Source organism: Dermacentor variabilis, chromosome 8, assembly GCF_050947875.1.
Source record: "Dermacentor variabilis isolate Ectoservices chromosome 8, ASM5094787v1, whole genome shotgun sequence".
Taxonomy (NCBI): domain Eukaryota; kingdom Metazoa; phylum Arthropoda; class Arachnida; order Ixodida; family Ixodidae; genus Dermacentor; species Dermacentor variabilis.
Genome location: NC_134575.1, coordinates 110,964,075 through 110,991,657, shown reverse-complemented (window position 1 = coordinate 110,991,657; position 27,583 = coordinate 110,964,075).

Genomic DNA, 27,583 nt, shown 5'->3' with positions numbered 1-27,583 from the left:
CAAAGAAAAGAATATCAACACTTTTTTCACCTGCGCCAAAGCATCCAAATCAATACATTAATGTCAGCAATCGTAACTACGTTTTTATTTAATTTCCTACTTTGACTTTTATTCGCGAGGACACATTGAGCCTGTTCAATTTTCTTGTTCTCGCTACCTGAAGGCTGCCAAAGCCAGCTATCATTTTTGTCATATACGTTTTTCTCGTGTTGCCCCGACCACCGAGCGGCGCACTTGGAAGCACGTTCGTTTGTGTCTGGCCTAGAGGATTTTTGCCTGGAAGCATTTTGGTCGTTTTCTGGCTAGCACACGAGAAAAAAAACAATGGTCGCTCGCTGCCATCCCTGTGGGGAGTCGACGGATTGCAACATGTTCGCTTGGGCGCAACCTCTCTGGAAAGACTTGTCTCGCAGGTGTAGGATACCAAGCGGTACGGTATGCCTCTGGCGATCTGTGGACCAAGCACCTTATGTTTTCTTCGATATTCTTTCGGTAGCAACAATAAGTGCCCAAAGTAGGCATTCGATTGTGTCCAATATGCTTTCCTTCGAGCGACTTTTTTTTTCATTTCCGCGCCCCCGCCCCACAAAATAAAAAAAAATACATTGTTGCGTCGCAGCGAATTGTCGCAGGGGGAAGTTCGATTTTGTTACTTCTTCTTTTGCGGAAAGTAAGGGGCCATGGTATGCTTCACTTACTGGATACTCATATTATATTATTGCTGTAGCAATTATGTGGACACTCCATGCAGGCACATTCCTGCCGTCGCCCTCATATGACGTATAAAGCCCAAGGTCGATAAAATTGTGACCGCGCGCTGCATGCTATATGTGCGAGTGAAACCGTTGGGAGGTGGGGAGTGGCATGGGTGAGCCGACGATGGTGGCTCAGTCTTGTGTGCGCAAGGTAGAAAAGAGGGGAGGAAGCGCGCCTCCTTCCGTCGCGCGCGATACGTTAGGGGGAGTGGATGGAGGGAGCCTTAGGATTCTGTGACCTGTGAATCTTCGATTGCGCAATATGTTTGTTTGCCTGCATTATATACAGTGACTTTTTATCAGATAGGATGATTTATTGGAGACTAATACGCATATTTAAACATCTTGTAGCGAGGTGCGGTGTATACGTGCAGTGAACTTTGTTTCTAGTGACACTTTCTTGCCCTTTATCAACCTGTATCTTCGAATTTGTATATTCCATTGTATCTCCGCATTTCTAATGTATGAGGATGAGTCAAATGGAAGTGAGCCTACCCACCTCGCGCAATAATGATTAGGTTCATTATCTGCGAGGAATGCGCGTAGCGCACAGGCATCTCTCATTTACAAAAGTGACTCGTAGGTGTGGCGATAAAGGTTCTTTAATGCTCTCATACACGGGGTTGAGCATGGTTGCGTCACATAATGGACACTCCAAAAATTGAACAGCATGGTGTCGTGAGGTCTTTGACAGCTGAAGGTATTTCCGAAAAAGAAATTATTCGCCGTATCGCTAACATGTACGTTGAACAGTGCATTTCATCGCCCACTGTGAAGCATTGGAGCGAACGGTTCAAAGAAGGACGTGAAAGTTACGAAGACGGTCCAAGATCCGGCCAAGAAATTTGCAGAAAGGCAGACAGGTCAGCCTGAGTTATAGCTTGCTCTGGCCTGCTGCTCTATATAGGGGAAAAGGGGTGGGGAGGAAAAGGGCTGATGAATGATGATGATGGTAGGAGGAAGAGATGCGTACATACAAATTCACAGAGTTGTAGTATCCCTGAAGCCGTGCGTCCAGCCTAGTGGCTTGGAGAAAAGCTATAGCGGCACTTGTTATCAGGGCTGCGCTGCTTGCTTTAGGCCAAGGACCTAAAGGAAACTGGTCTGATAGCGGCCTCTTATGGATTTTTGTAATGGAAGAGACCAGTTGCTGTCCTTCCTGCGCGTACGCGGGACACTCGTAAAATATGTGATCAAGTGTTTCTGGCACCTCACAGTATTCACACTTTGGGCTAGTATCACTGCCACCTATCATATGTCTATAACGGTTGGTGAATTCGACACCAAGGTGAATCCGGTGCTCCATGCTCGTTTGGGTTCTTTTGACTTTGTGAGGCATACGAAATTTCATTTCTTGGTCTCATTTGTGTACTCGCTTGTGTTGTCGGTAAGGTTGGGTCCAGTGTTCCAACGTACGGTTGCGTATTACGCGACGAAGTATAGGGCGTTTTTTTTTCTGTTCGCGAGAACGGAATGCGTATTTCGGAAGCATTATCTAAAGCAGTTCTCGCTTCAGCGCCTGCCTATTCGTTTCCTATCACGCCACATGGTGAAGGTATCCACCGAAAGGTGACATTGTGGCCATTTCTAGTTGCGTGTTCGAGAAGTTCTGTAATTTCTATAGCCATGGAATAATACGGGCCCCGTCTGAGGGCACAGTCGATCGCTTGAAGAGCTGGCTTGCAATCGCAGAAAATTGTCCATGCGTGAGGAGGCTCCTCGGAGAGAAATTGAAATGCATCCCGCATAGCAACAAGTTCTGTGGTAGTTGATGTTGATTCATGGTGTAGTTCAAGCCGCCGAGCGATGTATATATGTGGAATGACGAAGGCTACAGTGGAGACATATGGTGTTACAGAGCCATCGGTATACACGTGTGCAGTATCTCTGTAGTCTGCAGAAATGTGCAACAGAGTAAGTTGCTTGAGGTCAATAGATGTAACGGACGACTTTTTAGTAATTCCAGGGATCTTAAATGTCACGAAAGGTTTAGGGCAGAACCCACGGGGGTATTCTCGGAATACAGGCGGGAGAAAATCTTGACGCTAGAATAGTCTGATGACGCGATATAGTCCTTGAAAGCTGGAACCTGGGTGGGTGGAAGGGAGCGATGACAGAGGATGCTGTCTGTGTCGGGTCAACACGAGAAGGTACATTCGAAGAGGCTATCAACTATACCCCAATGGGACAAGCACGAGCTTCCGCTATTGTTCCATTGGCAGACGTGCATCGTGGGAGGCCCAAACATGTGCGCAATGCTTGAGCATGGATGCTCTCTAGCGCGCGCACACAGCTAAGCCCCATGCTTGAGAGCGCCGGCATGCTGTACCGTATATACCTTACGAATAGTGATTGGTACAATTGGAGTAAGGACGACTCCGAGGGGCCGCATCTTGTTCCTGCAACGACGCAAAGGACGTGAACAAAACTCTTCAGCGTTGACTTCATTGCGGTACCGTGTCTTGACCAAGATAATGCCCGGTCTATAAATAAGCCAAGGAATCTGTGGTGTGTAACTGTAGGTATCGCTTCTCCGTTAACGATTATGGGATAACTGGTCATTAGTTTTCGCGTGAATGCAATCACAGAACATTTTGCTGTTGAGAGCTGGAGGCCTTGACGCCGCAGATACAAGACCGGGCCAAATTCACCATGCAATCACCCCCAACACAACTGCAAAGGTTGATGAGCTGCCCTATTCAAACCGAAATAGCCCGCACAAACAATCAATGACAGAGTCTCGCACGCAGGCCAGCTTGACCGCAAAACAATTTTTAACACAGAGAAACGTCCTCGCAACCTCAATCGTGCAAACACTGTACTCACGCACTGCGCGTCTGTGCTGAATGGCGCGAAGGTTCTTCAGAAACATAACACCTCGGCGCAAAGCAAAAGCTTCAGGAATGTTGTCACAGAACCACCCCGTGTATCGTCTTTGCAGGAATCTGTGAGATGTGCTGACTTCTTCCAAAATCAGGTGAAATTCTGTTGCTCATACTAGTTTTTTGACAACGATTGCTGTTGCTAAGAGCACCGCAAGTGACTTCAGCTTAAAAAATTGGGGCGATTTTACGTGTTACTCGAATAACGTTATTTATTTACTCCAATGCTCCACCGGTCAGTTGAATCAGATCGGTCAAATTGATACTACATTCCGTTATCATTTTAAGAAACGTAAGGCGCATGTACACTATATCTTTCATTTGCCGATAACAAGACACGTCACCAGCTCCGGGAACATATTTGACACATTCACAGCAACAATCTTGTTATCTGAATTCATATCATATTCCTCATTCATAAATTTACGACTCTGCCTTACATGAAAGCCCGGAAACGCTAAGCATGATGTAGCACATGGTGTTGTTCATACTGCTTATTTATTGATGGTGCGCTGCCGTATTGATTATCTATGTTCCCTTGCAATGCTACTAGCAAATAGTCAATGTTTTTCCTGCACACTTTCTGTCTTTTGTATCCGACTGGCCATCGGCATGGTTTGTGGTCAAAAAGATATCAGTGTTTTTGTATGTGTATTTCACATTGCCTGCCGTGCCATACAATGATGCCATGTTAACAATATGAAGTACTTCTATGTTTACTGCGTGACAGCGTGAAGCGGCGCCCTTAAACATAACCATAACCCTATCTACCTTCTGTACCCCAGGTACGCTGTTCACTCTGACGCAGACTGCTTCACCAGCTGAAACGTTAGTAAACAAGACTTTTCTCACGGGTAGACTTCCCTTGAGTATCGTACCAACCTCATCGATATATATATATATATATATACGCTGCACCTTTAACCTCGACAGCATCATACTGACACATATGTATACGCTGTATTTCACTTAACTTGAACCAATGATTTCAAAATAGTGGTTAACCGCAGCTGAATGAAACCAAACGACCTATGGTATGACATCATGTGGCGCTCCTGATAGTATTTTGATATTCCGTTTGATTGGTTGATTAAGGCAGATAACTTATTCGAAATGTTTAGTATTAACTTTAGCGCCAAGTGCGTTTTGTTACGTTGTAGAGGGCATCCAGAAATAATTTATCCAATTTTTTGTAACAACATACATGCTGCACAGTCAATTTTTTTCGGCGTTTAAACAAAGCCCGCTAAATCTGAAATAAATCCACGTCACTGCGCTCATGCGCTATCATATTGCAGCGTTCTCAACCTTGCTTTGAGCATATCGCTTATTAAAGACCACGGCCCTTCATTTCCGTATGCCACAGTCGAAGACGCTGTCGTACTGTGAAACCGATGCCTGAAGCTGCGGCCGCTCTCTACACCGTCGTCCGCGCGCACAGTTCTTTCACTCGAAGCAAGGCTGAGAGCGCTGCAATATGATAGCGAATGAGAGCAGTCACGTGGTTTTATTGCACAGTTCGCGGGCTTTGTTTAAAAGCCCCCAAAAATCACCACGCAGCGTGTACTGCGCCACAAAAAATTGGATCGATTGTTTCGGAACTCCCTCTACAATGTACCGAAGGCAATTGGCCCCAAAGTAAATATTGGGAATATTGAACAATTCATTTTAGTTCATTAACTAAGCCGAATATAAGTATACTCCAAGGATCGCCACATGAAGACAAACCATATGCTGTTGGTTTCATTCAGATCCGGCTAACCACTTTTTTTTAAATACTTGGCGTGGGTTACGTGAAACACCCTCTATAGGCTCGACGCACATGTCTAGTATACTGCCTGGTTGTCTGAACTAAAGCGTCTGCTCGAAGGAAGACCAAGGACATATACCTGTGACCTATTTGTTTTCATGCTTTCAAACTAAAGTTATTCCCCGTGGCAACTCAAGCAAATAAAGACATAGGAAAAACCATTTTATAATGATTCATTTTGTAATAATAGCAGCACAAATGCAGACAAAAGGCGAAATGAAATCAGAAAGGCGCAAGGTCTTAACAGATATCGGTGCAAAAACGATCATCCTAAACTTGTGTATTTGAAGAAACGTAAAAGAAACTAGAAAAAAGTCTGATTATTAAAAACTCCATGGTTCGACTATAGAGATTAGAGCCTGGACTGCCAAATTATTCTTGGAACAACATTTGATACCCCATTTAAGGCAAGCTTTCGGAACATCGCAGGGCCAATTTTTGAAATATTTACTTATAAATAAAATGGAATGGGAAAGATGTCTTGAAGTCGGTCCTCCAATTACATTCTTGGATTCAATACCGTGATACATTCTAATGCTTTTACGAGGTGTTTGTAGCTAGGAACGGCGTGTAGTGCCGTGTTTGGCGATACAGTAATGGCAAAATGGATCATATTGGTATTAATATTGTACAGATATATGCTATCTTGATTTCGTTTGTTCTTTCATTTGTTTCAAAATCCTTGCACAACACACGATTATAGCCCTCATTGTGTAATGGCCTGCGGTTCTCTTAAGATCAAGACGCGAAATTCAGCGAGCTCAAGAACTACAAACAGAACTACAAGCGTACGAAGCAATTAGTGCCACAAAAAACAAGAAAATTCTTGGGTTTTACGTAACAATCCCACGGTAAGATGGCGCGGCACACCATAGTCGGAAGCTGCGGAATAGGTATGACCACAGGTGGCACTTTATTGTGCACTCAATGCACGGTGCACAAGGATTCGTGCATTCCGCCTCCGTCGGAATCAAAGCCTTTTCAAACTGCTCGGCAGCGCAACATCATAAACTCTCAGCTACCATGTTGGTTTCATGAAAAACATCTCACAAACAGCAATAATTGAAATAATATTTGCATACCTATCTTGCACCAAGCTAAATAGTCTATACTCAGTCAGTCAGTCAGTCAGTCAGTCAGTCAGTCAAGAACTTTATTGAAGTCCTGAGGAGTTTCAAGCCGTTGGAGATCCCACGCACGGAACTCCTCCGGCAGAAACCGTAGGCGACGCCCAAGTCGGGACGGGAACGTGGTGAAGCTCCGCCATTTCTTGGGCCCTCTGGACGACATTGAGTTGGAGTTTGAGGTCCGGGCTTTTGAGTGCTTCTTCCTATTCGGGCTCACTGGAGAGAGGGCCCTTTGGTAATGCGGTACATTGCCATAGCACGTGCGAGAATCAGCAATAAAGTTCTGGGCAGTCTGGGCAATTTGCCGGGATTTCTGAGTTATAGTGACTTAGTAGGCCTCGTGACGGATACGAGTCCGTTTGTAGCATTCGAAACGCGGCCGCCTGCGCGCGTTCGAGTTTGGCGTGTGGGAGCGGGAATTTGGTTCTGCCTTTCCGATATGGGAGGTGATTTCTTGGTAAGTGAGCAGCGGGTCATTAAACTGAATGTCCAGCCCCTCGGGGGCCGTGCAACCGTCGCGGCGTGCAGGTTCTCGCGCACGGTCGTGGGCCGTTTCATTGAGGTTAGCTTTTTGCGGGTGAATGTCTTTCCCCATGTCAGCGGGGAACCAGGAGAGGCACCGTTTGCTCTCTTTTGAGCTCGCTAGTAGTATACGCGCTGCTTCTTTAGATACGTTGCCGCATTCGTAGGCCCGAATTGCGGCACGCGAGTCCGTGAAGATATAAGTAAATGTGGGGTCTGCCATGGCGATGGCTACGGCTATTTGTTCTGCGTTAGCGCTGGTGCTCGTTTTAACCGATGCGGATGATCCTAGCGTTTCGTTGCCGTCCACGACCGCTATTGCGAAAGTGGATGTGCTGCCGTACTGGACCGCGTCCCTAAATGCGGTGGCTTCACGATCCGCGTCGATGCGGTCGAGAATCGCGCAGGCACGGGCCTGGCGCCTACCAACGTTGTGTTGTGGGTGGACATTCCTGGGAAACGGTGATACTTTGTATTGGTCTCTAATTGCGCTCGGTAGGGTAACCGCGTGCTGGAGATAGGGAGAAGGAGAGACATTGGCTTCATTTAGGATTAGCCTACCGGCTTTGGACGAGGATAGGCGCAGTATTTGCGCCATAGTCTGAGCCTCGATTACTTCGTCGATGTTGTTGTGCATTCCTAGCTGGTCAACATTTGCTGTACTTGCTCTTTATGGAATGCCCAAGACCTGTTTGATGCTCTTGCGCATGAGTGTGTTTAGCTTCGTCTCTTCTATTTTCGTCCAGTTGTGGGCCGAGGCGACGTAATTAATGTGACTCATAAGGAACGCGTGGTATACGCGCAGAAGGTTGTCTTCGCAGAGACCCTTCCTGCGCCCCGAGACTCTTTGGATGAGTGTGATCATGTTTTCGGTCTTGGCGGTTAAGTGTTTGATCGTGTGTCCGTAGCATCCGGTGGCTTCGATTAGGAGGCCAAGAATGCGCATGTGGTTGACTCGCGGAATCTCTTGTCCGTCTGTTGTGTGTAGTGCGATCGGAAGGTCGTCTAGAGGTGTTACGTAGCGGACTCCTTGGCAAGACTTGCGAAATAGTAATAGTTCCGATTTCTGTGAGGATAGTTTCATTCCTGTGTTTAGTAGGTACTCTTCAGTGGCATCTATGGCAGACTGTAAGGCCTGCTCCATGTCTCCCAGGGAGCCTCCCGGGCTCCACATGGTAATGTCATCAGCGTATAGAGCGCAGTTTACGTTTGGGATGTTTCGTAGTTTGTCTGCGAATCCGTTCATCACTATATTAATTGGTAAAGGAGAGATGACTGAGCCTTGTGGTGTTCCGAAGGAGCCCAGCGTGTAGGGGTCCGACTTAGGTTGCGAGACTCGCAATCGGGCTTCTCTGTCTTTTAGGAAGGAGCGTACGTACTCCTGAAATGTCTGGCCAAGGCCGAGGCCTGCCACGGACTCCAGTACGAAGAGGTGCGAGACAGTATCGAATGATTTCGTGAGATCGAGGGCGAGGATGCCTCGAACGTCTCTTGTTTTAACGTTGGAGATCTGTCTCTTTAGGAGTAACATGACGTCTTGGGTGGATAGGTGGGGTCGAAACCCTGCCATATTGTGTGGGAGGAATTCATGTTCCTCAATGTAGCATGACACTCGGTTTTGAATTACGTGCTCGGCTACTTTACCCACGCATGACGTAAGAGAAATGGGGCGTAAATTGTCGAGGTTAAGTGGTTTGCCGGGTTTTGGGATGAGGACCACCGTGGCAGTGCGCCATTGCATTGGTGCCTCTCCTGTTTCTCACACGCGGTTGATGTCTTTCGTGAGAAATGTAATGGCTTGGTCTTCTAAGTTACGCAACAGTCGGTTGGTTACCCCGTCGGGTCCTGAAGCCGACCTGCTGTTTAGGTTGTGTAGCGCATCTCGGACTTCTGCTTTCGTGAAGGCAGCGTCTAGTTCGGGAGTGGTTTCGCACTTTATGATTGGGTAATCGTTGGGTTGAGGGACGCCTAGCGGAAGGTACCGTTTGGCAATTTCTTCCAGGAAGGACTCTTCCGTTCTCCCTTTCCCTTTATATGAGTGTAGAAGTCGGTCTAGCGGATGGCTTTGATTATCCTTCGTTTGACTGTCGTCTAACATGCGTTTCAGGAGGTTCCACTTACCTCCTGTCCGCATGCGGCCGTCGACTACCGACCAGAGTTCGTGCCATTGGAGTCTTGTGAGCTCCGTACATTATTGGTCGATGTCTTGGTTGAGCTTCGCGATGCGTTTGCGCAGTCGTCTGTTTAGACGTTGCTTTCTCCATCGCGTAAGTATCGAGGCCTTGGCCTCGAGTAAGTGAGCGAGGTGAGGGTCAACCCTTGGGACCTCCGGTTCCGTTTGTATGGTTTTCGTGGCTCTAGTTACGTCGCCCTTTATCGCAGAGAGGAGTTCCGCGAAGGAGTCGTACGTGTTCGTGTCTTCCTTCCGTAACCTACGGAAGGTGTCCCAGTCTGTGAGGGTGAAAGATCGGGGTGGGGCGGTCGTGTTTGGTATTTCTGTGCGTATGACGAAGTGATCGCTGCCCAGGTTCTCTTGCCTATTTGTCCATGTATAGTTGCCTACATTGCGGAGTAACGTGAGGTCCGGCGTAGTATCGCGTCGCGTCGACGTACCCAATCTGGTGGGAAACCTGTGGTCCGTCACCAGGGTGAGGGACAGGTCGTCTATTGCGCGAGAGGTTGTTGCCGCTAGGCTTGATTGTGGGCTAACCCCACGACGGGTGGGGGGCGTTGAAGTCCCCTGGGATTATGAGCGGTGAGTTTCGTGCCAATGACGTGGGTTTAGTAAGGATCGCGTGGAAGGATTGGTTGTAGTGCGTGGGGGAACTGTAGACGTTTAGTACAAAAAACTTTGTTTTTAAGAATCTGTTAGGTGCGAGCTCGATTAGGATTGCCTCGATGCGACTGTTTTTCGGTAGGACGTCGTGAACGATGTGCGCGAATTTTCTACTAACGAGCGTGGCGATGCCTCTCCTGGTGTCCCCTCCTCTTTTTGAGACGGTGCAGTAACCTGAGAGCGTAAGGGTTTCGCGTAGGGTTTCCTGTAATAGTATTAAGTGCGGCCTTTGGCGTTGAATTTTGAGGTACTGTTGCAGCGAGGATTTGCGTTTCGCGTAGCTAGCGCAATTCCACTGCCAAATTTCTAAAGTATCCCATGTCGTGTTAGCCATGATGGTTTTGGGAGGAATTTATTGCCGCCGAAGGGTGCGTAGTCGTGTCCATTTGTTGTGGCTGACTAGCTTTGTTTTTATTTTTTATGGCGACCTTGTTTTCGAGAACCCCTACACGATTCGCTAGGGTGTGAATATTTTGTAGGTTGTTCTCGTGTGAGGCGCAGAATTGTGTCTAGGGTGTCTTGCGGCACATTACACTCTTCTTCCGTCTCTGGGAGCGGAGGGGGTTTGCGTTTCACTGTGCTTACTTTTACATTTGTCTCTTGGGGTGGTGCTTGTTTGGGAACTTTAAGGTTTTGAATCTCCTGTTTCGCGTCATTAAGCTGCGCTGTAAGCACTTGTATAATCGCTCGGAGACCCGCTAGTTCCTGTCGTAGGGCTGTGACTGTCTCGCCCTCATGTTTGGGCAATGAAGACCGCGTTACCTATTTGATAAATGATGCGTCCTGTTGCTGCTCCTGGTGGTGTTTCCCTTGCACTCGGTCGGCCCACGTCAGTTCAGTGTGGCCGGATATAGGGCGCCCCCTGGAGCGGGAGCGGCTGTTGCGTCGTCCCCTAGAGCGAGAGCGGCTGCTGCGAAGGGCGCTGCGGCGCTCGGATGTCGGCGTGACTGAGCGACTCCTTGTGGTCGCTACGGGAATTCTCGAGGTGGCGCTCGAATCGCGGTGACTGGCGCCCCTCGGTCCTCGGGAGCGGTTGCGGCCGCGTTGGTTGCGTCTGCGGCGGCGTCTCTGTCGCACGATGTAAAGGCGCGCTCACACTAGCGGGAGACTTCCCGCAGCGGCACAGCGTCAACGTCAACGCTGCGTCGCAGCTCCTCCGAATGACGCTCACACTGCGTGCGTTTTCTCACTGCGGTTGTCTTGGACTGTAGAGAGAGGAGGCGTTGAGGGAGGACCCTAACGAGTAGAGAGAGAAGGGGATAGTCACGTGACACCAGAGAAGACTGGAAAGCGCGCTCTTTTCCCGCGTCGTCGTCTTGATTGTCTGCTAGCTCTCCTCCCGTCGCCCTTTTTGTCACGAGGATGGCTGGTTCGAACGATGAGCTGTTGGCTACGGTAAACGTACTCATACATGCTTGTTCGCTGCTTCTGCACCGTCGCCTCCAGTCGCATGTTCATGCTGGCAAAGCAACCGCCAAGTGTCCCGCAGCACGCGCGCAGCCTCCACCGACGGGTAACTGAACTGGGACCGACGTCACGGTTCACGGTCGGCCCCCATTGGCTGTTCTCGTCAGCGGCGCGGGAAAAATAGCTACCGGACCCATCGCTCTGCGGGACCGCACAGCAGCCTGTCTGCAGGAGAAAAACCGGTTTGTGCGGGAAGCAGCGCGCGGAAAACGTTCTGCGTTGCGCGTTTTCCCGCCACTGTGAACGCGCCTTAAGGGACTTGAAACTTCCGTTTGCAGTCCTTGTCGGCGGTGGGGTGTGGTCCGGCGCACAGGGTGCAGTGAGGAGTGCAGTGGTGATCTTCTCGTGGTGTTTTGAGGCCACACTTCCGGCACCACGTGGTGCTGGGGTTAGGACAGACATCTGCGCGGCGACCGATGTTGCCACAGTTGTAGCAAATTTCCGTGTGTCTGTGAAAGAGCGTGCATCGAACAATGCTTGCTCCGTAGCAGATGTAACTTGGTACTTGCCTTCCTTGGAAAAGGATTGTCACGGCTGTGGTGCTCTTGATTCTCTTCACCTCCAAGGCGTTGGGGTTGCGTTTCGTGCTGATCAGTTCTCGGAGTTGGGAGTCGTTGAGCTCGAGGTCAATGCCTCGGACTACGACTTTGCAGGTATTATCGGGTGGGGCCGGGTATACCGCGACCCGATACGTAGTGTCTTTCATGCGAATCTGTTGCACCGTGGCATATGTTCTTGCGTTACGCTGGGGGTGCAGATGATGAAGATATTCTGAGTTACGTTGGGGCATATGGAGTCTTCCGTGAGGTCTTGAGGAGCCAGGGCTACCGCCATTGCCAGGGCTTGCTCAACCTGCACTTGTGTAGATTTGGCCACGTTGAGACCGTCTCGGGGTCTCACGATGATACGGTACGTCTCCCTAGGTAGCTGAGGGAGTCTCGAGATGGCGACGAGGCGCTGGTATGCGCTGAACGGTCCCGCGGTGCGATCGCCGTCCCTTCGTCTACCACGTGTACATGACGAACTTGCTCCTTGGGGTTGACTGGCCTTGCCCTGGCGTGGTTTGCGGTTATATGCCGCAATCCAGCCCGGGTCATTCGCGTCTTCCGGCGTTATCGTCTCACCGGTGACGATTTCCATGTCGGTAGCGAGTGACTTGCGTTGGTCGCCCTAGGCCTACCTGCCTTTGCACGCCGAGGTTGAAAATTCGAACGCAGAAAATGTTGAGAATGGGTCCACCCACCGAAATAAATCCGTTATCCACGGAATCCGTGTAACTTGCTGCTTTCGTTGGTGCGCTGTTCACTTCGCTTTGGGGTGAATAACCTCGTGAAATCATTGATGATATCGGGAGCCGATGTTTGCTCGTCCGCACTAGTCGGCGCCCCACTAGTCTATAGTGTAGTCTATACTCAAAAATAATAACTTAGAATTTCTGCTCTGGGCCAGCTGCTCAACAATAGAAGTGGACTGCGCTGTCTGAAAACAGGCTCAATACAATTACACTTTATGAACGCGCGGTAGCTATGTGGTAAGCATAACGCCGTTTCTAAATCTTGTAGGTGCCTCTTTTTGAGGCTGGTTATAGGCTCATATAGTCACTCAAGCAAATTACAAATTTATTACAACACGAAAAGCTCTGTATCATTTTTTCCTTAGTATAATTTCCGACTATGAACTTCAATCTTTGCCTAAAAGAGCTGAATGTTCGTAGCTCTCTGCAGCAGCTGAATCGCTATAAACTAATAAAATTAGTAGAATAAAAAAAATTCAAGAGAACCCACCCTGCGATGAGTGTTATCGTCAATTAGATGAGCATTGAAATAATGCAGCGACACATTGTATTGTTGAGTACATCTTGTCTTAAAATCATTAGCGTTATTTCTTATATTTCTATCGGTTCAACTTCATCCGAGATGCGCAGTCTCCGTGATAAGCCCAATTCAATATGACACTCGCTCGCCATGATTGGCCATGACTGCACGCCAACGACAGTACGAGAGTACACAAACACAATAAGCAAATGGCACACAAGAAATGACGTCGATAGAAGGACAAACTCCGCATGACAACAATGGCGTCGTGATAATCGTATGATAATTCTGAAGCACTGACTGTGGTATAACGACGACGGCGCGACGAAGGCCGCATGACGACCACGGGCTGAATACTGCATGATGATGATGCTGTAACGTCGACGGCATGAAAAGATTGGTGTGAAGAAACTGGAAAAATGACGATGCGACGCGCACGATAGCATCAGGACGACGGGCACCTACATCTATTGGCCCAAATCAGTAGACATCTCCGGTGACTGAGTTGGCGTAAGATGCTAGATTGGCAAGTGGACCCAAACTGCCTAAAGTGAGCAAGGAAGATTAGTCGTATTAAAATAGAATATGCTTAGTAAATAGTAAAAATCCATATGTTGAACGTTTGCCCGTTCATCATTCACTATCAAAATTTTCATGAAAGTTGACTTTGTTAAGTACACATAAATGGTTACACTTATTGGGTGCTTGGAGTAGATATTTCCATGGTTTATGTACACAATTTATATTGCTTCACAAAGGGCATTATTTTTTGTTGCATTGATACGACGCCATTAGTCCCCTGTTGAATAAGGACCCAATTGCCAATTTCTCTTTGCTAAATTTAAGGCATCGATTATTTGCTGCACTGACACTCACATTCGCACATCTGTAAACTGATTGCATTAACCACATGTAGGGCTACGTTGTCCGCATGCGTCCGGCCACGGACCTTCTGTAAGTATGATCAAACCCCACTTGACTCCTATCCAGTCGTCTTTCTACGCTCTTAAGAGAAAGCGTGACCAACAATGGAGACAAATCACACCCTTCATTTAGCACTGATGCTTCGGCCGGAGCCCTCGGTCATCCCAAAGCAGATGGGAGCATGAGCCGCATTACACTTCTTGTGCTGATGAATACTTGAATGGCACAGCTAGAGCAAAATCTACCAGCGCGTGCTGTCTTGGAAGCCATGTGCCATATAACCTAGCTGCCGTACCTATCGCCAGGTGGTGTATACCGCATGAGTTTAACAAAAAAATGAGTTGAGGAAATGTTTGTAGCGGACGGACATTTTTTTCTAGGGCTCCGTGGCGGCTACGAAAGCAAAAGATTTTAGTGCATGTTTCGAGCTTGCCTAAGTTTTTAGTCTAATTAGGATTCTTTACTGCCTTTGAATTTTAGCCTTTAAAGAAATGCCAGATTAGAGCAAAATATTCTTTAGAAGTTACTAGAATTTTACATTTTCTCGTAAAGGAATTTCATTCAAATCGGTGAGGTGGTTCCCGAAACAGAAAGTTGGCGTTACCCAAACGCAGTAAATTTTTTATGATATTTCTGTAAAGAAAAATTCACATCGGACAATATCAGGGAAACACCGTTTATAAAGCTGTTCATTAACCACCTGTCATGCTTAGTATGCAGGACTAGAAGAGATCAAACACAAGCAATACTGCAGACGTTTGTGCCATTCTTGATCAAGCGGGGTCTAAAATATATGTCTGCACAGTAACTGAAAGCATACGTCTAAAGAACTCTAAGATACGTCTAAAGAATTGTAAGTCGTACAATATATGTCAATGCCCTTGGTAATTTTAGCCCTGGCTGCAGCAAGCTGTCTGAAGCTGAGTCAAACATGATATTAGGTTATTAGCCAACTTTGGTTACCTGGGTATTTACATCGCATGCACGCTCACCACATTTATTATGTCAGTGTCACAATGGTGACTTGTTTCTGTAAACGTTTTACCTTAGTATTTGGAAGTGACAATGCGTCCGATGAAGGAACGTTGTCGCAATGCTGCGAATTCAAAACGAAACAAACAAAGCCAGCAATCGTTCTAACGAACCAAAAAAAAAAAAAAAACATACTGATGGCTGATATCACCGAAACGATAGAAAAGCTGCCTTAGTATACTAAAAAATAATAGTAAAAGCTTCTGAATCTGATATACCAAAACTTCAATATTTGCAGAATCTTGCGCCGAGATAGTTCCTCTCCAACGGATACAAGGCGCAGCGTACCGACTTGATCCGTCTACGCACAATCGGGCCTGCAGCGGACGAGAATAAACAAGTTTGACGACGAAACATCACTCCATAGTTCAACTTTGGCATCAGGTGCTTTAAACAATCAGTTTTTCCGTGTCTATTTTGTGCTCACAAGAAGCGGTGAGTTGCGATCTTGCTCTCTGTAAGTACACATACTTGTACTTTCGCCAAAGGCAGCTAGGTGCTCTCATCGACGCTTCTCTGGCTTTGTCGCTACACAGATGTGACGAATTAGACGCACTGTTTTAACGAGACGTTGCTTGCACATGACGCGAAGAACGTGAAACTGCTTTCAAAATTGACAGTAAAGCCTGCACAGCATCCCTGGCAGCGCTCCTTCTAAGATTTTTTTTTTTGGATGCTAAGGTGCCAATCGTAAAAGAAATCATAGATGTACCACTTGACAACATACCATTCGATAGGGACAACACATATTTATGTCTAATAGACTTGTAACTTTCATAGCAGGCAGGAAGTGCAGCTACATGTTGGCACCGATTGAAACTGCTTCTGGGTACTGAGAAGGTGAATTATTCGTACTTTGTCAGCTTCCGACGTGGTGTAGTGGTAATGCACTGTGACCAGCACTTGAGACGGTCGAATCCTAGTGGCAATATTCCTTTGGTTTCCTTTTATTTACAGGATGAAAATGCTTGCTATTGCTTTCTGTATTAATAAAAATGCATATATTAGGCAGGCACCGTTTTTGTAATGATATAGAGCTGCTTTTTGCACCAGTATGCCGCACCATTCGAGCTCTCTCTTACTCTGTCCTACCAAGTCTATACTTCCACGCCGCGGTAACTTGTACTCCGTACAGTTTGAATAATTCTCCCAGCAACATATTACACTCAGCTAAAATATTATAGTTGTTGTCAGACTCAGCGCTATCATTCAGTTATTCCCAAGGTGGCAGCTATGTGTCTATTGTCTTCAATCGAGCAGAAACTCTCTTTCAGACAACTAGGCAGTATACCCGACGTGTACATCGAATTTATAATTCACTAGATAGCAATAAACGAGTTACAGAAAAAAACAACGCCTAAAATTGCGGTTAGTATATATTGTGTGCCTCTTCTTCCGGTTCATGTGTGCCACAAGGTTCATCCATTCTAATTATTCATATGACGTGAGCGTGTCTTACTTAAAGAAAGAATTGAATTTACTTCCCCTTTGTACGCGCCGGCGCACTGGAACCCTTTCACTTTTCCATAAGTTTTATCACAGCTCGCTTAATCAACCACCCTATATCCTCCCCGCAGCCCGAACATCTCATCGTACACGCCACACTTTTCAAGTGGGCCGCCCTCGCATGCGCACTGCTACCTTTTCCGCCTCATTCTTTTGCCATGCCGCTACAGATTGGGACAATCTGCCCCACCAAACCTCCGCCATCATTTGCCCTTGTACATTCATGGAGAGTGTCACTGCGCACTTTTCACAATAGAGATTACTTGTGTTAATAGACTTATAAGCTCGTGCAAGTTTAGTTTGTATTACTTAGTTCTATGTATTTGCGCTGACGTATGTAACCCTTTATCACATACAGTTTTTGTTGTTGTTTGCGTGTTCACTTATGTATTATGCAAATTATGTACTATTGTATTTCCACCCCTTATGTAATACCCCTATCAAGGGGTCTTTAAGGTAATAAAATGAAATGAAATGAAATGATGATGAAGTGAAAGGCATTTCAGTAACGCAGCAGTATAGCAAAATAAACATTGCCAGAAGAACTCCACGATTCCATGTATAGGTGAGAAAAACACCAATATAGGTAAGTATTACATTGAATGTGTTGTGGTAGGTGTAAGGTTTGGCTCACTTTTTCACGATTGCCGCAACCACAGCCATATAATACTGTGCCACTCCAGAAGATGTGTTATATATCTTCGTTTTACGACGCAATTCGCAACAAACCTATACTGTGCTCAATCGAAACTTCAGGCTTTCTTCAAGAAGACATCCAAAGAGAAAAAAAAATAGTATCTTAGCAAAATATGAGCCATCTGGTTCAAAATTCTACTGCAGTGTTCCTACAGCCAATTGTGCTCTCGCTGGTATATTCACAAAAATAATAGAAGGGTAGGTTCCAAGCAAGAGTTTACAACTTAATGTAAATGGCAAGATTAATGTATTTCAATACCGATACCTTTTCAACCTATAGGCAGCAAGAATAAAAGCAGACAAATTTAGGCTTGTACTTGCAAACAAAAAGAACAGAGAGATGAATATGACATAGAGGTAATTAATGAAACCGTAAATAGGCAGGCTTCAGCGGCAGCAATTGAAGTGGCAGGCAAGGCACCAAGGCCACCAGTAGGGAAGCTCTCGCAATAGGGAAGACGTAATAACGAAACGAGTCCAAATGTCTAAGTGAAGAGGTAAGGTAGGATTCGCGGCACTGTCAAACTGATCAACAAGAAAAAAACAATGGATATTCGAAATAATAACGTGAGGAATACTGAAGAAGCCGTAAAAAATTGAAGCAGCCTGAAATCAGTGAGAAGGAAATTTGGCATAGGAGAAGCAAACATGTACGCACTGAAAGATAAGCAGGGTAATATTATCAGCCATCTCCAAGGTATGGTAACAGCAGTAAAAGAATTCTGTACTGACCTGTACAATACCCAGAGGAGTCAGAATGCCTCCATACGAAGCAGTAATAAACTGGATACAGAAACTCCTCCTATACCTAGCGATGCAGTCACAAGGGCCTTGCAAAACGGGGAAGAGTGGCATGGGAAGTTGGAATGTCACTCGATAAAATTAAAAATGGAGGAGGCATAATGCTTGGGAAACTGGTGGTTCTCAATACGAAGTGTCTATACACTGCAAGGGTCTCAGAAAACTGGAAGAATGCAAACATTATACTAAAGCACTAAAAGAGAGACGTTAAGGAATTGAAAAAGAATAGGCTGATTAGCCTACTCCCAGTATTATATAAAATATTCACCAAGATAATTTCCAATAGAATAAGGGCAACACTGGACTTAAGCCAACCGAGGGAACAGGCCGGCTTCAGGAAGAGATACTCTACAATAGATCACATCCATGTCATTAATCAGGTAATTGAGAAATCTACAGAGTACAATCAGCCTCCCTATGTGGCTTTCATAGATTACGCAAAGGCATTTGATTCAATAGAGATATCAGCAGTGACAGAGGCATTACGTAAAGAAGGAGTACAGACCACCTACGTAAATACCTTGGAAAATATCTACAGAAATTCCATAGCTACCTTAACTCTGCACAAGAAAAGTACGAAGATGCCTAGAAAACGAGGGGTCAGACAAGGAGACGCAATCTCTCCAATGCTATTATCTGCGTGCTTGGAAGAATTATTGGCGCCAATAAAGTGGGAAGGCTTAGTAGTTGATCGACGGAGAATATCTCTGCAACCTTCGGTTTGCCGATGACATTTTTCTATTCAGCAATACTGTAGACGAGTTACAAAAATCATTGCGGACCTTAACAGAGAGAGTGCAAGAGTGGAGTTATAGATTAATGTACAGAAGACAAAGCTAATTATTAATAACCAGGCAAAGGAACAAGAGTGGGAGATCGACAGTCACCCTCTAGAGTCTGTGAAGGAGTGCATTTACGTAGGTCAAGGAATTTATAGGGAACCCTGATCATGAGAAGGCAATTCATATACGAATAAAAATGGGTTGGATCGCATACGGCAGACATTGTCAGCTCCTGACCGGAAGCTTACCATTATAATTGAAAAGGATGGTGTAGAATCAGTGCATATTACCGATGCTGACACAGGGGGCAGAGACTTGGAGACTGACAAGGAAGCTTGAGAACAAGTTAAGGACCAAACAAAGAGCGATAGCACGAAGAATGGTAGGCATAACGTTAAGAGACAGAAAGAGGGCGGTTTGGATGAGAGAGCAAACGGGTAGAACCGCTATTCTAACTGACATTAGGAGAAAAAACGTAGTTGGGCAAGTCACGTAATGCGCATGTTAGATAACCGTTGGACCATTAGGGTTACAGAATGGGTACCAAGAGAAGGGAAGCGCACTCGAGGACGGCAGAACACTAGTTAGGGTGATGAAATTAGTATAATCGCGGGCACTAATTGGAATCGGTTGGCGCAGAACAGAGCTAATTGGGGATCGCAGGGAGAGGCATTCGTCCTTCAATGGACATAGAATGGGCTGATGATAATGAAGATGAATTTATTTCACAAAACGTAGTTGCTACCCAGTCGATGAAAAAGAAAAGCAAGACAAACATGTTCACAAGCGAAAGGATGTAAACTTGTTTTCAACAGAAATATAGTATGTTCTAACATTTTTGCCTTCGCGTTCCCGGCATCAAGAGGCTCACCAGAAACATTTGGGTTCTTTAGATGTCGAATAAATTCTGTAACCTTTGTAGTCCTAACCTAACCTTTGTAGTTCACTTTTTACTGAGGTAGGACGTTAATCTACTAAATGACTCTTCAGTCTCAAATATCAACGCAGGTTGAATGACACAGAAAACGGACGTCATTTTCTCTGCCACTTGCACGATTGTCGAGCTAGTCATCAACATAGTCGGTACATTCGAACTAGACTGATCTTTCGACGCCCTATGTTAATGTCATGGCAGCGCCTGCTACTCTTTCTTATGACAACAACGTCATACGATATCTGATTCCCGCTACTCCCAGTTCACTTACTACCTCGCATTTATTGCTTAAAAAGAATGTTTTTTTTTCACATGCCACCGAGCTGCTGTGGCAAATAAGATCTTTAAATATGTAAGTTTAGGGGCGCAGTGCTGATCACATATCCCTGTCATTTCCACGAGAACTGGACTCATTCAAAAAGAAAGAAAATCACATGCAGCAGTAACCATGTCAAGAGCTCGCGTCTTGCTTCATTCGTTGAACTTTGTATCTTTAACTCATCCAGTCCCGTGGTTGTGGTTACAGCTATGTCATGCTCGACAGTCCCCGAGTAAAAAGCTTGTGTCACAAAAACACAGTAACTCTTCTGAATACAATTTCGTGAAGAACCATTCACGAAGAACAGTCTCATGGAAAAACTGTTCACAAAGTTCTCCATTCAGTACCTTATATGCCTGGTATGCATACCTAGAACAGATAAAATACAAGTCATACTGCAGACGCCTGTGCCATTACTTATGAAGTTGTTTGCGTCACATTGACATTAACGAGTTTTATGGAAGTATTTGATAAAGGGAAAATCAGACATCCACCCGTTCGTAGCAATTGCTACAAAGGAAACCCATACGGGTGCCTCGAAAGAAAAGCCTCAGAGTTGAAGAAAAATTCGTCCTGGTCCGGGACTCGCACCCGCGACCACCGCCTTTCCGGGGCAGCCGCTCTACCATCTGAGCTAACCAGGCGGCTAGCAGATGGCAGGGTGAAGTCGAATTTGTCGACAACTCACGAAGCAAAGGCAAGTGTTTGACGTAGTAGTTCTGCGGAAACCCGCAAGGTGGAGAGAAGTAATTGATAAAGGGAAAATCAGACATCCACCCGTTCGTAGCAATTGCTACAAAGGAAGTATGTCAGGCCAGTGCCTCCTGCTCTTTCTATGACAGCATCTTGGGATTTTTGATTACCGCTACTCCCAGTTTACCCACTACCTCGCAGTCATTTCTCGTTAGAAATAATGTTTCCGTCTCACCTGACCGCGTTGGTTTTGCAAATGAACAAAAGCGTGGCAGTTTGGGCGAGTTGGTATGTCATAACTGTTTAAGGCTAGTAGCGCCGCTCAGGACGAGCAAAAAAGGAAAGAGGTAGGGGTAATCAAAGGGAGCGGAAAACAGGGTGAGCGCTAACTTCCAACTGAGGTTTATTTCGTGACACAAGACTACTTATACATTCGCGTGCCACCATAGTGTTTCGTCTAGCTTTGCCTCTCAGTGCGAACGGCTTTCGCAGGCTGGTTATCCCGTGTCCCTACAAGTGTCAATAGCAGAACGAATTCTTAGACAGTGTAGAAAAGACAACCAGCACGCAGATAATCCTGTAACTACTCGGGGTAGGACTAGCGTCATCCCTTATATTCACACCGTCTCACATAATCTTAAGAAAATCGCCCAGCGAGCGAATGTTCGTGTAGTATTTTCTGCCCCCAATAAGCTCATGAGGATTTGCAAACTCACTAATCCGAATAAGGTAGCTCCTCTTTCCTGCGACAAGAACCACAAAAATAAGTTTGTTAATTGCGCACATTGTGTTGTTTATTCTTTTCCACTCAAGTGCGGAAAACGTTACGTTGGTCAAACTGGCCGATGCCTGAATGACAGGCTGCGCGAGCATGGTTACAATGCCAAGAATTGTATTACAGCTGGGGGGTTTCTCGCGCAGCACTGCTAAACGTGTGGTTGCGAACCTGTCTTAGAGGAATGCGTCATTCTTGGTCGCAGTCGTAATCAGCTCACAAGAGAAATCATCGAAGCAAAGGCTATCATTGGTCTGGGCCATGCATGTGTAAGCTCACCCTCATTATCATTATCAAGAAATGAATTGGCGTATCTCCGACTGCAGCGACAGGCTGTATGAATGTGTTGCCACTTGGTTGCTATCGGTTTTGTTGCTTGGTTTTTCTTTGTTGATGTCACATGGTTTGCGAATGTATAAGTAGTCTTGTGTCACGAAATAAACCTCAGTTGGAAGTTAGCGCTCACCCTGTTTTCCGCTCCCTTTGATTACCCCTACCTCTTTCCTTTTTTTGCTCGTCCTGAGCGGCGCTACTAGCCTTAAACAGTTTGCAAATGAAATCTTTAAATATCTGATTTTATGGGCACAGTGGTAATCACATAACCCTCTGATTCGCATTAAATTCGATGTTTGGTTGTGGTCTTTGAAAATATTCCACGAGAACTGGCTTCATATTAGAAAATAAAATCATATGCATCTGTAATCACATAGAGAGCTCCGTTCTTGCTTTGCACGTTGGTATTTTTATCTTGCATTCCTCCAGCCCCATGGCTGTGGTCACTGCTGTCACGTTGCATGGTTACCGAACATAAAGATTCCATCACCAAAATACAGTAAAAATCTTTAGTAAATTTTTGCGAAGAACCATTATTATAGGTGTAGTGAAGGATTTACGTGACAAGCACACCGGCTACTCGTTGCATGCTCCCTCTTTAAAAGAAGTTCCGTCAATATATACAAGCACAGGAACACAGTGTTGTCCACGTAAACACAAACAGTGACACCTGGTAAAATATGTACGGGATACAAAATATGACAATATCATGGATACAACTTTTACAATGTTGTCCATGGGCTAGCTGTCATGTTTAGTATGCATGACTTGAAGCGATCAACTGCAAGCCATATGGCAGACATCTGTGCCATTCCTGATCAAACGACGTTTCACATAGGTATGTTCACGGTAACTAAAAGTACACATCTAAAAGACGTAATTGTAACTCATACTATAGATGTCTATGTCATTGCTCATTCTAGCCCTAACAGGAAGAAGCTAGCTCAAATTTTGTCAAGTGTGCTGTTAGCCAACATTGGTTACCAGAGTATTTACATTACGTGCTCGTTAACTTTGTGTCACTTGCAAGATGTGTGCGTGTAAAGATTTTAGCCTATTATCCGAATGTGACGACGCGTCCGATGAATGCTAGTAGTGGCAATGTAGCGCACTTTACATAGAAAAAAAACAAGCTCAGTAGTCTTTCGAACTCCTTCAAACTGCCCCAGGAAACCTGACACTGATTGACGTTGTCGCGCCGAAACCTAATCTGAGGCAATTTCAGCGCTTCCAATTGCCTCAGTGAAGTAAAAAAAATAGCGGTGAAAAACTTCTGAACCTGCAAAGACTATCTTTACCCTGCGCTAAGATCACTTCTTTCCAAAGCGGAATAGCCCTAGCGTACCGGCTGAGTCCTTATACACGCGACTGGCCCATCTGCGCTCGAGAATAAGCAAGTTTAATGAACATACAATACTCTATAGTTCAACTTTGACGTAGAGGGCTTTAAACAAAAACAGATTCTCTGTGTCTACTTCGTGCGCAGAAGAAACCATGAGTGCTGATGTTGCCCTTTGTAAACCTATCTATATTGTCGCCGAAGGCTTCCATCCGCACTCACCGACGCTTACCTGACTTTGTCACTACAGGGATGTGCCGAATTAGACGCATTGTGAAAATGACGAGGTATATGTAAAGTGGTAGCGAAGCTTCCACAGAAGCCCACATGTCAAGAAAATGGAGCTTGTTGTAACCATCGTCATATACGTATCATGCGGACAACTAAAAGTAAGCAAAAAATAAAAAAAGAAAGAATTGATGTCACAACCAAAAATGGCAGTGATGTCACGCTGCTTGGCGCGAATGTTTGAATTCCTTTAGCGTCCGGCATTACGGCCGCTACGACAGCAGTTATAATCCCTTTGTGGCTGAGGTGAGCTTGCGACTCACCTGAGCTGAAACGCCAGCATGTCCTTTAACTATTAGGAGTGGCGCATGTTTCAATGTGAACGTTATTAGGCTGTTATTGATGGAAATTGCTCCAGTTGCTTCCTTAGGAAGGTGAGCGAATAGAGGGAAATAAATGAGACTGCCAAAGAGCTTTCGAAGCCAACTCCAATTTTATTCGTCTAGAATAATTCAACCAATATAACGGACCAAAGAAAACATGTTCCAATGATGAAAAGTACTATGACTAGCACATTGTCGTAATGCACAGGAACCTATGCGAAGCCTTTTCACAGCATCATTCGTGATTCCTTGCGAAACCATGTATTCATATCCAACAACTATCAGACGACATTGTCCACAATGACATTTAGAAAACATTCCTCTTACTTATTTTGCTGCCCGTCAGACACTCAGAGCCTGTGTTACGGAGCGTAAAGAAACATAGCGTGACGTTTCTTCGCGGGCCGGTCGGCATTTATCGCCACGACGAGGCAAGCGCGTCGGAAGCCACAGCGTGAACTTGCAGGATAAGAACAAACCTGCACTCATACATTTCGCGAAACAATGCAGTGCGTTCGGTCACACAACGTTAGAAGTGAAGCGCACGCCACTTTTAGAAGAAACACGCAAAAAAAAAAAAACAACTCGGACGAAACCGCCGCGTTCAAGTTAGCAACTCCATTCCTCACGACATAATAGCTGGCTTGCACAGCTTTGCCAAGTTTTGCGCCAGAATCACTGGTTGGTACGGGTCGCCGAGACAGAACTAATAAATTGTCAAGTAGAAAAAAAAATTACATTTGTTCTCTTAGTTCAGGAAAAATATCTGAAACGGTAAGGTTATTCGTATGGCCATGTTCTGATTAAACATTTAAGACTATACTTTTCGGATATAGGTTTTCCAGTTTCAGTGTTTGTCCCCCCCTCACCTAGTCGCGCTTCAATCGTGCAACGTTTACTGATATCCTTGGCGATAGGTTTTGGCAAGCATTTCGTTCTAAGTTTCACGACCTATTTAGATGGACCTTGCAAATTAGATGTAGATTTTCCAAGACGCAAATAAAAAGAAACGGCTATCAGAATCGGCCGTAACAGCCCATACAGCGTCCCTGGTCCGCGCTGTCCTTAGCATTTCTTCTTCAAAGTTAAAATACCAATAGTAAAAAATTATTTATGTACCACTCACGACATACTATTTGATAAGGGAAACATATATTTAGGTTTGATAGACATGTTAGTTTTTATAGTGCATAGAAAGCGCCTCTACCATCAATGTGTGCGATATGTAAGCACGAATTTAAATTGCATCTGTGTATTGATATGGTAAATAACTTGTAGTTCCCCTACTTGTGGCGCGGCATAGTGGTAAGGTATTTTAATCTGCAAGTTGGAGAATCGAATTGCAGTGGCAGTATTCCGTGTGTTTTCTTTTTTATTGTACTAAAACCGTCGCTATCGCTCTCTATTATCAAAGAAATACATATCGTAGGCAGGCACCTTGTTTTTTACTATTTCAAAGATGATTTTCGCACTAGTAGCCACCGTCCCCCGATATGCCGCGACAGTCTAGCGCTTCATCACCCAGTGTGACACTGGACCTGTCATCCGGTATGACACTCATCAGTGCGTACTGGGTTTTGTAATCAGGGCCAAACGTTTTGTATTGCTAAGTTCCAGCTTTATCTTTTGTTTCTTTTATCTAAGGGTGCCTATAGTGGTCGAAAGTTTCCAACCCGATATTGCATTTCCTAAGAAATCCATCGACTTAACCGTTTGAAACCCGGCCTATTAGATATGAGTTACAGTGGCCTGGCACTGATATCGAATGGGCGTTTTTCAGCTTCTATACAGTATCAATGTCGCCTAATACGCCGCTGCGCTGCGCTTGATACCCAATGCGGAGAAGTTTTCTCCAATTAAAAAGTAGGTTTTTCGGAAATCTATTCATAAGGAACCGTGGTGCAGCATCCTGTTATTATTACTTTTCTTTCTATTTCTATTCTCCAGAAATGTGGTATATTTGGTACACAGCACACCTTAGATATACAATTATTAAAGTGCTGCAAGACATGACGAATATTATATATCTAGAAGCTGGACTAAATAAAAAAAAGCTCTTTTCGTGCAAATTTTCGCGACAGATAGATTTGACAGTGTAACTGCATTCATAATGTGACAAAAAATTAGTAGGAGGTCTTACGTTTACGTTTACATCGACACGGCAAAAGGGTGTGCTGCGATAGTCCGGTGAAAGGTCAGTGATGGTGATGCAGTTGTTTTGTTTTCGCGTAACCGAAAAATGTGCGTAAGTCGGGGAACGAAAGAAAGGAGGTTCACAAGATCGGCGGGGGTACGATAAAATCCTTAAAGTGGTTGGAACTACCTTTACGAGCAGCATGACAACGATGAAACAAAACACCACCACGGTACTTATGTGCCATGATTTCTTTGGAGCTCGCTCACGTTTGTATAAAACTGGTCGATCCTTTCCAGTGCCCGGTAGGTTACTTGTGCCGGGGCCCCTTGATTTATTTGCTCCAATCTTTTTTTATACAACTGACAGTGTATTCGCAGTTGAGAAATAAGCTCGGTGTTGCTGTCATTAGGAAAGTATATTGCGTGTTTACAGCCAAACAAAAAAAGCGTTGCAAATGCTAACTTGTGTAGTGTGGTGGAAATGTTTTTGGCTTTGCCTTATAAATATTTTATAAAAGTCGATAACGGTGGGGCGTTTGATTGATGTTCTTATACTTCTTTGTGTTCCATGCCACTTCTTGTTTCAATGAAATGTCCAACCTCCGACACTGTATGCAGTACTTGTCGAAAGTACCACCAATGATGCTCGCAGCACCACTTTCATAACGCGCTATTGAAATGAAACTTGTATGGAGCATATCATTTTTCCATTGTTGAAGCCCATGAAGTAATTTGACGTCTTCATCAACTGCTCTGTGTCAAATCTCCAATAGACACGTGCTCTGAAATACAGTTTCTTCAACACGCTTTAGGCTCTTGCTCTCTTGGTACAGCGGTTTAAATAGCAACATATCGGAAATGTGCACGATTATGCATCCACCTATAAAGGAATCGACTGTTGTGGACATTCACTGGTGCCAAAGCAAAGGGGAAATCATTGAGAAAATGAACAATCACCAAAAATGGTCTGAGTCAAGAGCAATCGCATGGGAAAACATGTGCGAAAGCCTGCAGTTTTCGAGTAAAAGTATAAATTTCCTCGGACTAATTGGTGCCCCTTGGACAAGAACCTTCACTTACGTGGCGCATATGGTTCGACATAAAATATGGTATCGGCCACATAAGACGTATTTTGTGCGTCTGCGTAAGATTTACATGCAAATAATGGCACAACCATGGTGAACCCTACGAGTAGGTTTCACCATGGTTGGTGAGACCATGGTTAGACCATGATACGAGTAGATGACGACTCGACCAGGAGCTTGTGATTGGTTCGGAAGCGCTGCTCTATACTAGACATCATTTTATGCCCCATCTAGTTTATGTAACTCCCCTCTTTGACCATGCGCCTTGTCTTATATCATTCACCTCGCACACGGTAAAGGTTTCGTTGCACGTGGTGAAAATCGAGCAACAGCTTTCGTCGCCTCCTTCTGCCCAGTTGCTAGAAAAAACATGGCGACGTAAACACTTATCTGTGTGCCTGGCG